Source organism: Salmo salar, chromosome ssa10 (genome assembly GCF_905237065.1).
Source record: "Salmo salar chromosome ssa10, Ssal_v3.1, whole genome shotgun sequence".
In the NCBI taxonomy this organism is placed as follows: Eukaryota; Metazoa; Chordata; class Actinopteri; order Salmoniformes; family Salmonidae; genus Salmo; species Salmo salar.
Window position 1 is genome coordinate 32,322,244 of NC_059451.1, and position 14,477 is coordinate 32,336,720.

At 43.2% G+C, this 14,477-nt stretch overlaps 1 protein-coding gene across 10 annotated transcripts in view; it reads right to left on the bottom strand.

Annotated features, from left to right (window-relative positions):
• palld (palladin, cytoskeletal associated protein) overlaps positions 1–14,477 on the bottom strand; it is a 124,780-nt gene that overhangs the window by 61,304 nt on the left and 48,999 nt on the right. For 2 of the 10 annotated variants that reach the window (XM_045687658.1, XM_045687656.1), the window contains exon 1: positions 12,805–13,102. The exons of the other annotated variants lie outside the window; for them this stretch is intronic. The gene's annotated coding sequence lies outside the window, so the exon portion shown is untranslated. Of the gene's footprint in view, positions 1–12,804; positions 13,103–14,477 lie in introns of those variants that run through there. 10 annotated transcript variants of the gene reach the window in all.

Here is a 14,477-nt window from a genome sequence, read left to right on the forward strand (position 1 = left end):
GCTGATGTTCAACCTAACAGGCAGCCAGAACTGCAGAGTAAACTTAACCCACTCCCAGTGAGCACCACAATAAAACCTCATATTAATCAAACCCTAATGACCTGCTATTATGTATGATTACCGAGGAAACTCATTTAGAAACAGACTATCTGCAATGTTCCTTGTTTAAACCCCACTCCATGTAACTCCGTTTAGCCAGGCACTGTGGAATGTGCTGAACATGACTCTCTGTTCCTTCTCACTGTTCTCACTGTTCCTTCTCACTGTTCCTTCTCACTGTTCCTTCTCACTGTTCCTTCTCACTGTTCCTTCTCACTGTTCCTTCTTACTGTTCCTTCTTACTGTTCCTTCTCACTGTTCTCACTGTTCCTTCTTACTGTTCCTTCTTACTGTTCCTTCTCACTGTTCTCACTGTTCCTTCTTACTGTTCCTTCTCACTGTTCCTTCTCACTGTTCCTTCTTACTGTTCCTTCTCACTGTTCTCACTGTTCCTTCTTACTGTTCCTTCTTACTGTTCCTTCTCACTGTTCTCACTGTTCCTTCTTACTGTTCCTTCTTACTGTTCCTTCTTACTGTTCCTTCTCACTGTTTGTTCCTTCTCACTGTTCTCACTGTTCCTTCTTACTGTTCCTTCTTACTGTTCCTTCTTACTGTTCCTTCTCACTGTTCTCACTGTTCCTTCTTACTGTTCCTTCTCACTGTTCCTTCTTACTGTTCCTTCTTACTGTTCCTTCTCACTGTTTGTTCCTTCTCACTGTTCTCACTGTTCCTTCTTACTGTTCCTTCTTACTGTTCCTTCTTACTGTTCCTTCTCACTGTTCTCACTGTTCCTTCTTACTGTTCCTTCTTACTGTTCCTTCTTACTGTTCTCACTGTTCCTTCTCACTGTTCCTTCTCACTGTTTGTTCCTTCTTACTGTTCTCACTGTTCCTTCTCACTGTTCCTTCTCACTGTTTGTTCCTTCTTACTGTTCCTTCTCACTGTTCCTTCTTACTGTTCCTTCTTACTGTTCCTTCTCACTGTTTGTTCCTTCTTACTGTTCTCACTGTTCCTTCTTACTGTTCCTTCTCACTGTTCCTTCTCACTGTTTGTTCCTTCTTACTGTTCCTTCTTACTGTTCCTTCTTACTGTTCCTTCTTACTGTTCCTTCTTACTGTTCCTTCTCACTGTTCTCACTGTTCCTTCTTACTGTTCCTTCTTACTGTTTGTTCCTTCTCACTGTTCTCACTGTTCCTTCTTACTGTTCCTTCTTACTGTTCCTTCTCACTGTTCCTTCTCACTGTTTGTTCCTTCTTACTGTTCCTTCTTACTGTTCCTTCTCACTGTTTGTTCCTTCTTACTGTTCCTTCTTACTGTTCCTTCTTACTGTTCCTTCTCACTGTTCTCACTGTTCCTTCTTACTGTTCCTTCTTACTGTTCCTTCTCACTGTTCCTTCTCACTGTTTGTTCCTTCTTACTGTTCCTTCTTACTGTTCCTTCTTACTGTTCCTTCTTACTGTTCTCACTGTTCCTTCTCACTGTTCCTTCTCACTGTTTGTTCCTTCTTACTGTTCTCACTGTTCCTTCTCACTGTTCCTTCTCACTGTTTGTTCCTTCTTACTGTTCCTTCTCACTGTTCCTTCTCACTGTTTGTTCCTTCTTACTGTTCCTTCTTACTGTTCCTTCTCACTGTTCCTTCTCACTGTTTGTTCCTTCTTACTGTTCCTTCTTACTGTTCCTTCTTACTGTTCCTTCTTACTGTTCTCACTGTTCCTTCTCACTGTTCCTTCTCACTGTTTGTTCCTTCTTACTGTTCTCACTGTTCCTTCTCACTGTTCCTTCTCACTGTTTGTTCCTTCTTACTGTTCTCACTGTTCCTTCTCACTGTTTGTTCCTTCTTACTGTTCCTTCTCACTGTTTGTTCCTTCTTACTGTTCCTTCTCACTGTTTGTTCCTTCTTACTGTTCTCACTGTTCCTTCTCACTGTTCCTTCTTACTGTTCTCACTGTTCCTTCTCACTGTTTGTTCCTTCTTACTGTTCCTTCTTACTGTTCCTTCTTACTGTTCTCACTGTTCCTTCTTACTGTTCCTTCTCACTGTTTGTTCCTTCTTACTGTTCTCACTGTTCCTTCTCACTGTTCCTTCTCACTGTTTGTTCCTTCTTACTGTTCCTTCTTACTGTTCTCACTGTTCCTTCTCACTGTTCCTTCTCACTGTTTGTTCCTTCTTACTGTTCCTTCTTACTGTTCCTTCTTACTGTTCCTTCTTACTGTTCTCACTGTTCCTTCTCACTGTTCCTTCTCACTGTTCCTTCTCACTGTTTGTTCCTTCTTACTGTTCCTTCTCACTGTTCCTTCTCACTGTTTGTTCCTTCTTACTGTTCCTTCTCACTGTTTGTTCCTTCTTACTGTTCCTTCTTACTGTTTGTTCCTTCTTACTGTTCCTTCTTACTGTTCCTTCTCACTGTTCCTTCTCACTGTTTGTTCCTTCTTACTGTTCCTTCTCACTGTTCCTTCTTACTGTTCTCACTGTTCCTTCTCACTGTTCCTTCTTACTGTTCCTTCTCACTGTTTGTTCCTTCTCACTGTTCCTTCTTACTGTTCTCACTGTTCCTTCTCACTGTTCCTTCTTACTGTTCCTTCTCACTGTTCCTTCTCACTGTTTGTTCCTTCTCACTGTTTGTTCCTTCTCACCGTTTGTTCCTTCTCACCGTTTGTTCCTTCTCACCGTTTGTTCCTTCTCACTGTTCCTTCTCACTGTTTGTTCCTTCTCACTGTTCCTTCTCACTGTTTGTTCCTTCTCACTGTTCCTTCTTACTGTTCTCACTGTTCCTTCTCACTGTTCCTTCTTACTGTTCCTTCTCACTGTTCCTTCTCACTGTTCCTTCTCACTGTTCCTTCTCACCGTTTGTTCCTTCTCACTGTTCCTTCTCACTGTTTGTTCCTTCTCACTGTTTGTTCCTTCTCACTGTTCCTTCTTACTGTTCCTTATTACTGTTCTCACTGTTCCTTCTCACTGTTCTCACTGTTCCTCCTTGCTATTCTCACTGTTCCTTCTCACCGTTCCTCCTCACTATTCTTGTAACTGTTCCGTAACTACAGATGATGGGAGATGGGAAGCAAGTACAGGGTGAGGATTTAATAACAAATAGACATGAAACTAAAAAAGAACAGCGCCTGGACAAGAGAAACAAAAAAACATCAATGCAGCCAGGGGAATGAAACTGAGGAAGTGACAGATATAGGCGAGGCAATTAATGACGTGATGGAGTCCAGGTGAACGATGAAGCACTGGTGCGCGTCACGATGGTGACAGGTGTGCGTAATGATGAGCAGCCTGGCGACCTCGAGCGACAGAGAGGGGGAGTGGGAGCAGACGTGTCATTCTCACTGTTCAGATGGAGCAGCACTGGGCTGGGCTGACTGGTCCAGATGTGGCCTAGCAGCTGTGGGTACTGTGGGTGTGAGAGCAGGACGCAGCCACCATGTAAAAATGACCTTTAATGATCTGAACGATAGCCCTTCATTAACACACCCTTCACCTTCACCATCCTATTACACACCCTGTAGTACAATAACATTAGGAAACACACTCTGGTCCACACACACACACACACACACACACACACACACACACACACACACACACACACACACACACACACACACACACACACACACACACACACACACAGGCTGGGTGTGTAGCTAGAAGAAATTACCTGAGTGTTTTATCCTGGCCTCTCCTTTCCTCTCCCACCCCTAGGCCCCAAGCCAGACGACTTCCAGACATCCCCCACAACCCTCCCCCACAACCCTCCCCCACACACACATGCACTAACCCTACTTCATCAGAACCTTGACTACACCCCTCTGTCCATCAGAACAGCTGCTCCTACCAGCTTTCCAAATAAACCTGAGGTGACTTGAGTTCTGTACAGTATCCAACAGTTGGATTTATCAGAGGGAGTGGGGCGTAGGAGAGCTGGTTATTTTAAATGTGCCTCATTGAGGCGTAAAATAGGGATTTTGGGCTATCTGGTCCTTCTAGTATCTGTTACACAACACATCGATGTAAACACAAAGGCTGATCCACCAAAAATGCTAAAAATTGCAAGCCATGACAAGAAAGTTGAATTGTGAAGGGTGAGATAAAACCATCCACAAAACTATCCTCGGTCTTCTCTGGTGCGTACCGAGGGCCACAGTCACCTCATCTGACCCTGTCGTTAATTGCTGCTGTTGATGGAAAGATTTACAGAGCGAAGCTCAGTTTCACCACAAGACCAAAAAGCCATAAGAGCCGAGAGAGAGAGAGACTGTTAGGTTTCGTAAACGGCTGATTCAGACTTGAAATCACAGAACAATACAAAGTCATTTGGGGAGAGGGAGAGAGATGCCCTTGAATGGATTCCATCAGTACAGAGGCACAGAGGGTTAGAGGCAGAACACACCCACCACCCAAAAGTGTATATGAGGATAGAGCATGTACGGCATGCATAATGCTCAGTCTCTCCTCAAATGGTGACCACAGGAATCAAGCAAAGAAAAAAACTGGACTAGAGTTAAGGAGCAACACTTATGTCTTTATTCATAATTACAAACTGCACCATGAAGTTGAAATAAAACCAGCCAACAGTGAATTTTAGACCAACATGTTTTATATCAAAAAGTATTCAATAATGCCCTTGGAAGAGTTTCAAAGACAGGCCAAGACCACAGTCTGTAAAGTTCTCAAGTCAGCTTGTTTTTTGTTTAAAAAACTCTCCAAACACACACACATACAGTACAGTATACATGCACACTCTCAGACCCACCTACACTCTCAGACCCACCTACACTCACAGACCCACCTACACTCGCAGACCCACCTACACTCGCAGACCCACCTACACTCGCAGACCCACCTACACTCGCAGACCCACCTACACTCTCAGACCCACCTACACTCGCAGACCCACCAACACTCGCAGACCCACCTACACTCGCAGACCCACCTACACTCGCAGACCCACCTACACTCGCAGACCCACCAACACTCGCAGACCCACCTACACTCGCAGACCCACCTACACTCACAGACCCACCTACACTCACAGACCCACCTACACTCGCAGACCCACCTACACTCGCAGACCCACCTACACTCGCAGACCCACCTACACTCGCAGACCCACCTACACACTCAGACCCACCTACACTCGCAGACCCACCTACACTCTCAGACCCACCTACACTCGCAGACCCACCAACACTCGCAGACCCACCTACACTCGCAGACCTACCTACACTCACAGACCCACCAACACTCGCAGACCCACCAACACTCGCAGACCCACCTACACTCGCAGACCCACCTACACTCGCAGACCCACCTACACTCACAGACCCACCTACACTCACAGACCCACCTACACTCACAGACCCACCTACACTCACAGACCCACCTACACTCACAGACATAAGGAAACTCTTTCACTAATACAGATGCACCAGTTGGGGAGCAGTGTATCAATCTCCTCACTAAAAACCAATACACAGTCACCCGACTGTGAAATGCCATGCAAAATCTAGGGCTCTTGGGCTTTAGGAACTTTATAGAACTTGTGCAAACATCACTGTGAATAGATCTAAAAGCACAATGACACTTAAAGGCTTTGGAACAGTGGGTACATATATGGCTGGGACTCAACACTAAACAGAGAACTGAGCTCCCCCTATTGCAGTTACCTATGCACCCATGAAAGTAACCGACAACATAATGCACTGATTTAACACATTCATTGTTGGAAAGGAAACAGGCAGCATTATTCCATATTGTTGTTTGGGACCTTTTTACTGAAGAATATGTCTGTTTTTTAGGATTGTGTTTTGTTTTTTGTGTATTGTTGTGTATAATTACATGTATTTTAATGTGTATATGAATGTGTAGTTTAATGTGTTTATTTCATTGTGATGTGTATGTTTGTGCTAAACAGGGCTCGACTGGTCTCAGCATTGACTCCCTGTCAAAATACAGGTTAAATATATATATTTTTTTATATATATAAAATATGCATACATTCAGAAACATAACGAGTTTATCTGAAAACTGATTAGAAAAAGGGGCACTAATGGTTTACAGACTAATCTCGCCCATACAGAGCATTCGGAAAGTATTCAGACCCCTTGACTTTTTCCAGCCTTATTCTAAAATTGATGAAATAGTTTTTTTCCCCCTCATCAATCTACACACAATACCCCATAATGACAAACCAAAAATGAATAGGAAATATAGTCATGAAGTTAGGTTATAAATAATGCTTTTTAATTGAAATAATAATTGTGTCCTTCAAACTTTGCTTTCGTCAAAGAATAATCAATTTGCAGCAATTACAGCCTTGCAGACCTTTGGCATTCTAGTTGTCAATTTGTTGAGGTAATCTGAAGAGATTTCACCCCATGCTTCCTGAAGCACCTCCCACAAGTTGGACTGACTTGATGGGTACTTCTTACGATCAAGCTGCTCTCACAACAGCTCAATAGGGTTGAGATCAGGTGACTGTGCTGGCCACTCTATTATAGACAGAATACCAGCTGATTGCTTCTTCCCTAAATAGTTCTTGCATCATTTGGAGCTGTGCTTTGGTTCATTGTCCTGTTGAAGGAGGAAATTGGCTCCAATTAAGCGCCGTCCACACGGTATGGCATGGCGTTGCAAAATGGAGGGATAGCCTTCCTTCTTCAACATCCCTATTACCTGTACAAATCTCCCACTTACCACCACCAAAGCACCCCCAGACCATCACATTGCCTCCACCATGCTTGACAGATGGCGTCAAGCACTCCTCCAGCATCATTTCATTTTTTTCTGCGTCTCATGAATATTCTTCTTTGTGATCCGAACAACAAACTTAGATTCTGCCCATAACACAGGAGGGATGGTTGCTGATAATGGGCCTTTGTACGTCTACGTAGACATTGCATAAAGAATCTGCCGTTTCCAGCTACAATAGTCATTTACAACATTAACAATGTCTACACTGTATTTCTGATCAATTTGATGTTATTTTAATTGACAAAAAATGTGCTTTTCTTTTAAAAACAAGGACATTTCGAAGTGACCCCAAACTTTTGAACGGTAGTGTAAGTATTCAGACCCTTTATTCAATACTATATTGAAGCACCTTTGGAAGCGTTTACAGCCTCAAGTATTCTTGGGTATGACTACAAGCTTGGCACACCTGTATTTTGGGAGTTTCTCCCATTGTTCTCTGCGGATCCTCTCAAGCTCTGTCAGGTTGGATGGAGAGCGTCGCTGCACAGCTATTTTCAGGTCTCTCCAGAGATGTTCGATCGGGTTCAAGGCTGGGCTCTGGCTGGGCCACTCAAGGACATTCAGAGACTTGACCCGAAGCCACTCCAGCGTTGTCTTGGCTATATGCTTAGGGTCGTTGTCCTGTTGGAAGGTGAACCTTCGCCCCAGTCTGAGGTCCTGAGAGCTCTGGTGCAGGTTTTCATCAAGGATCTCGCTGTCCTTTGCTCCATTCATCTTTCCATCAATCCTGACTAGTCTCCTAGTCCCTTCCGCTGAAAAACATCCCCAAGGCATGATGCTACCACCACCATGCTTGCCCGTAGGGATGGTGTCAGACGTGACACTTGGCATTCAGGCCAAAGAGTTCAATCTTGGTTTCATCAGACCAGAGGATCTTGTTTCTCATGGTCAGAGTCCTTATGGTGCCTTTTGGCAAATTCCAAGAGGACTGTCATGTGACTTTTACTGAGGAGTGGCTTCCGTCTGGCCACTCTACCATAAAGGCCTGATTGGTGGAGTGCTGCAGAGATGGTTGTCCTTCTGTAAGGTTCTCCCATCTCCACAGAGGAACTCTAGATCTCTGTCAGAGTGACCATGGGTTCTTGGAAACCTCCCTGACCAAGGCTCTTCTCCCCTGATTGCTCAATTTGGCTGGGCAGCCAGCTCTAGGAAGGGTCTTGGTGGTTTCAAAATTCTTCCATTTAAGAGTGATGGAGGCCACTGTGTTCTTGGGGACCTTCAATGCTGCAGAAATGTTTTGGTACCCTTCCCCAGATCTGTGCCTCGACACAATCCTGTCTCAGAGCTCTATGGACAATTCCTTCAACCTCATGGCTTGGTTTCTGCTCTGACATGCAATATCAACTGTGGGACCTTATATGTGCCTTTCCAAATCATGTCCAATCAATTGAATTTACGACAGTTGGACTCCAATCAAGTTGAAGAGACATCTCAAGGATGATCAACGGAAACAGGATGGACGTGAGCTCAATCTCTAGTCTCATAGCAAAAGGTCTGAATACTTACAGTTGAAGTCAGAAGTGTACATACACTTAGGTTGGAGTTATTAAAAATCGTTTATCAACCAATCCACAAATTTCTTGTAATCAAACTATAGTTTTGGCAAGTTGGTTAGGACATCTACTTTATACATAACACAAGTCATTTTTACAACAATTGTTTACAGAAAGATTATTTCACTTAATCACAATTCCAGTGGGTCAGAAGTTTACATACACTAAGTTGACTGTGCCTTTAAACAGCTTGGAAAATTCCAGAAAATGATGGCATGGCTTTAGAAGCTTCTGATAGGCTGATTGACATCATTTGAGACAATTGGAGGTGTACCTATGGATGTATTTCTATGCCTACCTTCAAACTCTGTGCCTCTTTGCTTGACATCATGGGAAAATCAAAAGAAATCGGCCAAGACCTCTTTAGACCTCCACAAGTCTGGTTCATCCTTGGGAGCAATTTCCAAACGCCTCAAGGTACCACGTTCATCTGTACAAACAATAGTACGCAAGTATAAACACCATGGGACCACGCAGCCATCATACCGCTCAGGAAGGAGACGCGTTCTATCTCCTAGAGATGAATATACCTTGGTGCGAAAAGTGCAAATCAATCCCAGAACAACAGCAAAGGACCTTGTGCAGATGCAGGAGGAAACAGGTACAAAAGTATCTATATCCACAGTAAAACGAGTCCTATATCGACATAACCTGAAAGGCCGCTCAGCAAGGAAGAAACCACTGCTCCAAAACCACCATAAAAAAAGCCAGACTACGGTTTGCAACTGCACATGGGGACAAAGATAATACATTTTGGAGAAATGACCATCATAATGACCATCGTTATGTTTGGAGGAAAAAGGGGGAGGCTTGCAAGCCGAAAAACACCTTCCCAACCGTGAAGCACGAGGGCGGCAGCGTCATGTTGTGGGGGTGCTTTGCTGCAGGAGGGACTGGTGCACTTCACAAAATAGATGGCATCATGAGGTAGGAAAATGATGTGGATATTTTGAAGCAACATCTCAAGACATCAGTCAGGAAGTTAAAGCTTGGTCGCAAATGGGTCTTCCAAATGGACAATGACCCCAAACATACTTCCAAAGTTGTGGCAAAATGGCTTAAGGACAACAAAGTCAAGGTATTGGAGTGGCCATCACAAAGCCCTGACCTCAATCCCATAGAAAATGTGTGGGCAGAACTGAAAAAGTGTGTGCGAGCAAGGAGGCCTACAAACCTGACTCAGTTACACCAGCTCTGTCAGGAGGAATGGGCCAAAATTCACCCAACTTATTGTGGGAAGCTTGTGGAAGGCTACCTGAAACGTTTGACCCAAGTTAAAAAATGTAAAGGCAATGCTACCAAATACTAATTGAGTGTATGTAAATTTCTGACCGACTGGGAATGTGATGAAAGAAATAAAAGCTGAAATAAATCATTCTCTCTACTACTACTCTGATATTTCACATTCTTAAAATAAAGTGGTGATCCTAACTGACCTAAGACAGGGAATTTTTACTAGGAATAAATGTCAGGAATTGTGAAAAGCTGAGTTTAAATGTATTTGACTAAGGTGTATGCAAACTTCTGACTTAGTTATTTATTTTTTGTATTTTTAATACATTTGCAAAAATGTTTAAAAACTTGTTTTCGATTTGTCATTAAGGGTATTGCGTGTAGATTGATGAGAAAAAATATATATTTTTATAAATATTAGAATAAGGCTGTAACAAAATGTGGAAAAAAGTCAAGGGGTCTGAACACTTTCCAAATGTACTGTATGTTGATAATCTGGGAAACCAAACTGGCAGAAGTGCTGACAGCAGCAAAGGAAGGTCCTGTCTTAGATCCTATTTCTCAATCTGTTTTCTCTCTCTGGGGAGGAATACTGTCAACAGGAAATATGGAAAGTCTTGGATGGCATCAGATATCTGAAGTTAGGGTGTGTGTGTGTGTGTGTGTGTGTGTGTGTGTGTGTGTGTGTGTGTGTGTGTGTGTGTGTGTGTGTGTGTGTGTGTGTGTGTGTGTGTGTGTGTGTGTGTGTGTGTATACACTAAAAGGGAGGGAAATAATGATAAATGCTACAACCCATCTAAGTAAATTAGTGGAAAACGCTATTTGATACTTGAGTCGCCATTTATATGAGGCAGGGTTAGGGGTCATGGGCCAGGGTTCAGAGGGAGTATTCTGAACAGAGGACAGCTGGAGAAGATACTGTAGAGTGAGAGAGAAAGGGAACGAAGCTCCACGGAGACAGTGACAGACGCATTTGCAGCAGCTGAGCTGTAAATGATGAATGAGCATGAATACACGCACAGACACACACACACACAATAAAATAAGCTGATATAAAATAAACTGATATAGTCCCGTGTAAAAGGATAGGAAAATAATGTGATAAGGGTAGGAAAATAGTGTGATAAAGGTAGGGAAATAGTGTGAGAGGCAAGGGGCCAGAGCTGCCCTGAGGTGGTGAAATACAAACAAACTTAGGTTTTTTGTTAATGAGTGGCCCAACACTGAAGGAAACCATGTTCAGCATCAAAATACATGTGCCTTGCAAAAGTATTCATCCCCCTTGCCGTTTTTCCTATTTTTTTGCGTTACAACCTGTAATTTCAATGTATTTTTATTTGGATTTCATGTAATGGACAATCACAAAATAGTCCAAATTGGTGAAGTGAAATGCAAAAAATAATTGGTTTTAAAAAATGCAAAAAAATAAACAATGGAAAAATGGTGCGTGCATATGTATTCACCCCCTTTGCTATGAAGCCCCTAAATAAGATCTGGTACAACCAATTACCTTCAGAAGTCACATTATTAGTTAAATAAAGTCCACCTGTATGCAATCTAAGTATCACATGATCTGTCACATGATCTCAGTATATATACACGTGTTCTGAAAGGCCCCAGAGTCCGCAACTCCACTAAGCAAGGGGCACCACCAAGCAAGCGGCACCATGAAGACCAAGGAGCGCTCCAAACAAGTCAGGGACAAAGTTGTGGAGAAATACAGATCAGGGTTGGGTTATAAAAACATATCAGAAACTTTGAACATCCCACAGAGCACCATTAAATCCATTATTAAAAAATGGAAAGAATATGGCACCACAACAAACCTGCCAAGAGAGGGCCACCCACCAAAACTCTCAGACCAGGCAAGGAGGGCATTAATCAGAGAGGCAACAAAGAGACCAAAGATAACCCTGAAGGAACTGTAAAGCTCCACAGCAGAGATTGGAGTATCTGTTCATAGGACTACTTTAAGCCGTACACTCCATAGAGCTGGACTTTACGGAAGACTGGCCAGAAAAAAGCCATTGCTTAAAGAAAAAAATAAGCAAACACATTTGGTGTTTGCCAAAAGGCATGTGGGAGACTCCCCAAACATATGAAAGAAGGTACTCTGGTCAGATGAGTCTAAAATTGAGCTTTTTGCCATCAAGGAAAATGCTATGTCTGGCGCAAACCCAACACCTCTCATCACCCCAAGACACCATCCCCACAGCGAAGCATGGTGGTGGCAGCATCATGCTGTGGGGATGTTTTTCATCGGCAGGGACTGGGAAATTGGTCAGAATTGAAGGAATGGTGGATGGCGCTAAATACAGGGTAATTCTTGAGGGAAACCCGTTTCACTCTTCCAGAGATTTGAGACTAGGACAGAGGTTCACCTTCCAATGACACTAAGCATACTGCTAAAGCAACACTCGAGTGGTTTTTAGGCAAAATATTTAAATGTATTGGAATGGCCTAGTCAAAGCCCAGACCTCAATCCAATTGAGAATCTATGGTATGACTTAAAGATTGCTGTACACCAGTGGAACCCATCCAATTTGAAGGAGCTGGAGCTGTTTTGTCTTGAAGAATGGGCAAAAATGTAAGTGGCTAGATGTGCCAAGCTTATAGAGACATACCCCAAGAGACTTGCAGTTGTAATTGCTGCAAAAGGTGACTCTAAAAAATTATTGACTTTGGGGGGGTGAATAGTTATGCACACTCAAGTTTTCAGTTTTTTTGCCTTATTTCTTGTTTGTTTCACAATAAAAAATATTTTGCATCTTCAAAGTGGTAGGCATGTTGTGTAAATCAAATGATACAAACCCCCCACAACTCCAGGTTGTAAGGCAACAAAATAGGAAAAATGCCAAGGGAGGTGAATACTTTCTCAAGTCACTGTAACTTATACCATGACCCAGTAAAACTCTCTATCAAACACCACAAATCAACATTATAACCATCAGCTTACAACATCGCTGAATTTGAGACCCACACTCATCTAGGCACTGGAACCACAACTTGATTTGATCTGATGAATAAAGTCCAGTCCTGGGATAGTCACTCACCCCAGCACCAAATTAAACAGCTATTAAAACCAAGCAAACACATTAACAGGTTAATAAAATATGACAGATTCACCAAACAATGACACCAACAAGTAAGTCAACTTAAAACTGAGAACCATAGTAGGCTACATCAACAACAACAGCAAGGTTCAAAGCTCAGAGTTCCTTACCTGTGCAGATGTACTTCCCGAGTTATTGAATATCAGAATGATGTCACTTCTGATTTCCTTTATCTTCAAGTTAAGAGATTGAAGATTGATAGAAAGTTTCAAATTCTGAGAGAGAGACCCTCACTAAGCCACTGCCAGAAACACTGACACACTCACCAACTCTGCCACCGCGAGTAATACTGAGACACACACGAGGCACAGAGAGAGAAGAGAGGGAGGGAGCAGCGGAAAGAGCTGCCAAATTCCACACAAATGGAGAGAGACAGAGCAAGAGAGAGACATTATGATTTTTTGAATCAACAAAGATTCTTGTGAGACACGTGAGTCGGACTCTGATCTCTTGGAATGACTCCAGTTGAACTCTCTTTTGATCACTGTCTCGCTTGTTCTCCTGCTCTCTTGCTATCAGTATCAGTAAATAACACATCTATCCCCATTAGAGCCCACTGTGGCTGGACCAGGGACCCAATGAGGAAGGAGAGACGCTGACACCTTGTCCAGAGTGGTCATAGCTAGAAGGGATCCAGCTTTTTCAAATGAACATCAAACGTTGACCTTTTTTGCATTTTTGCAAACCTTAGACCTTTTCCTGACCTTAATCTAATTATTCTAACCTTCCACATGAATTATTCTAACCTGCTGCGTAACTTCTCCTAACCTACTATGAAAACTCAAGTCTGACATTAATTTGACAAAAGCCGGCTCTCTTCTAGCCATGACTGTCCAGAGCCTCCCAGGCTGGGACACAAAGTGGGTTAAACACCCCAACTCCACACCATCCATTCCAATTACTCTCTCTGGGTCAATAACACTGGTGAATATAAAAACCCCATACTGAAACAGGATGATACTGGTGCATCCTTAAAACATTTATATCCAGGAGGGTTGAAACAACAGTGGCAGTAGTATGTTTCCCTCAGATGATTATATTTGTGGGTGGCACAAGTTTAATGAGCAAAGCAGCAGAGGCCAAATGTTATCCAAGCGGCTTCTTTGTCAAGTTTGTTTCCTATACTGAAACAAAGTCATCCCCTGTATTCTGTCTGTTTTTATCCTGCTGACAAGTTTAGCAGGCTGGGTCACAGTCTACTGGTCATCTAAAAGCCCCACAATACCCCTCAGTTCTAGGACTGACACAGGGCCAGATGAATGAGGAAAAGGAGGCCTTTGGGGCTTAATTCTGTGTGTGGTAGAATGATGACATCAGATGTGACATTAGATATTTTGTTTTGCGTGCCAAATTGAAATAGGCCACTTATATAGCCCACTTTGGCCTGGTCTAAAACAGCCTAGTTAGGTTGGCACCCCCCTTGGGTTGTGCCGTGGCGGAGATCTTTGTGGGCTATAGTCGGCCTTGTCTCAGGATGGTAAGTTGGTGGTTGAAGATATCCCTCTAGTGGTGTGGGGGCTATGATTTCGCAAAGTGGGGGGGTTATATCCTGCCTGTATGGCCCTGTCCGGGGGTTTCGTCAGATGGTGCCACAGTGATTCCTGACCCCTCCTGTCTCAGCCTCCAGTATTTATGCTGCAGTAGTTTATGTGTCGGGGGGCAAGAGACAGTCTGTTATATCTAGAGTATTTCTTCTGTCTTATCCGGTGTCCTGTGCGAATTTAAGTATGCTCTCTCTAATTCTTTCTTTCTTTCTTTCTTTCCTTCCTTCTTTCTCTCGGAG